At 47.7% G+C, this 1,895-nt stretch overlaps 1 pseudogene; it reads left to right on the top strand.

The window, feature by feature from the left end:
• Positions 1-337: 337 nt before the first annotated feature.
• LOC124709326 lies at positions 338-457 on the top strand (annotated as a pseudogene).
• The last annotated feature ends 1,438 nt before the right edge of the window (positions 458-1,895 follow it).

Raw genomic sequence — 1,895 nt, forward strand, 5'->3', positions numbered from 1 at the left:
ATCCGGCTCTTGGGGTAATTAAGCTGCAGAGAAGTCGTCTTGGTGCCACCGCCGCCGATTACACATCGATAAGCGAATAGAATGTCTGTACGCCTTCGCCACAGGCGGCGCATGTGGAAGCGTATTTCTCTGCCGCCGACCAGCATCTGTGACCCGCATGCGCAGTACCGCCGCGGTGGAGCATATAAGGCCGCGCTTGGCATCTTGTCGTCAGTCTTGTGACTCACTCTGAGCATGGCCGGACGATACACGGCCGAAATATCAGTGGAGGAAATTTTATTTGCGCGGCTGCATGCCCGAAATTTAAAGGATTAGTAGTCAATTATTCTGTAGTATCGCCACCGGCCTTGCCGAAGTGGTAACACCGGTTCCCGTCAGATCACCGAAGTTAAGCGCTATCGGGCTTGGCTAGAGCACTTGGATGGGTGACCTTCCGGTGTGCCGAGCGCTGCTGGCAGGCGGGGTGCACTCAACCCTCGTGGGGCAAACTGAGGAGCTACTTGACTGAGAAGTAGCGAAAACCGACACGGTCGGGAGAGCGGTGTGCTGACCACACGCCCCTCCATATCCGTATCCGGTGACGCCTTCGGGCTGAGAATGACACGGCGGCCGGTAGGTACCGTTGGGCCTTACTTACTGCGGCATTAGTAATTTTTCTTGTACTGGAAAATCTTAAGGTTTTTGGAATTGCCGCTTGATTTTTTGAGAGGCTGAAGCCTCTTCGCTTGACAATCGTCCAGCAACCATTAGTAACACGAATGCAACAGCCTGGCGGTAGGAAATGGACTCAGGTTCCAAAACCTGGGTCGTGCGCTATAGGAGTTCGACTAACATACGCAAAATTCTATTTCGCTGTGCAAACATTAACACAGTAATATTTCAGGAACTGCATACCGCTGAGGCGACGTATGGTTAGTACCCGAAATCATCCTGTCGTCACAGTGAAGTAGCAGAGTTGGGGGTCCTTTACCTCTGCATGCAGCAAGTTAGTTACTTCTTAACAACTGACTTAACGTGAAATTTCACTGAATGGTGATTTCTACAGCGTTGTTTCAGCATCAGGAGGAATGGAAGTGAAAGATAAGGAGGAAGACGATGAACAGGACGAGGAAAGAAAGGATGAGAAAGAAAATGTGAATGAGGTTTATCAAGTGAAGACAAGGAGGAGGGAGAAGAGGAAAAGACGTTGAAAGTAAACGGGGTCTGAATTACGTTTTGATATCCCTAATTGTGGAGTAACGTTGAAGAAACATCACCTTGTAACTCATTCGCTGCGTAACACAGCAAGCATCCCACGCCAGTTGCAAATATGTGTGTACTCACTGAAGATGCAAGAAGCTGTTCACGCTTACCTGAAACAAACAGAAAGACAGAAATTAGAGCTCTCAATAGTCATATTTCTACATTGGGCGGGGGAGAAACGGAACGAGTATGATTTTATCTGTTTTGCTTAAAAAAAAATCTAACATCACATTCGGGTAGCTGAGCAAAATTTTGTTGATTACTTAAAGCACTCTTCATGTGGAAGCGTAAGGAAACTGTCGAACAGAAATGGATGTATGCTGGAAAATTGCATCCTGACAGGACCACGTAACTAAATGCGAGAATACTATGAGCGACGTTCAACAAGTAAAACAAGTTTTTTCTCAAATCAGGTTGGTTTTATTCAGAATTCCAGTACACCACTTCATCCCCCACTCATTTTGACTACATAATCCTGTTTTTGGACATAATCTTCGTTCAGTACAATGGCCTTACGCCACCTTACTGGAAGGGTCCGTATGCCCCCATGGCAGCACTCTACTCGCCGACTGCGGAACCGTCGTCTCGCTTCATCAATAACCTCCCCATGATCCAGGTACTGCATCCCGCGCAATACATCCTTCATTGGGCCA

Source organism: Schistocerca piceifrons, chromosome 7, assembly GCF_021461385.2.
Source record: "Schistocerca piceifrons isolate TAMUIC-IGC-003096 chromosome 7, iqSchPice1.1, whole genome shotgun sequence".
NCBI lineage: Eukaryota > Metazoa > Arthropoda > Insecta > Orthoptera > Acrididae > Schistocerca > Schistocerca piceifrons.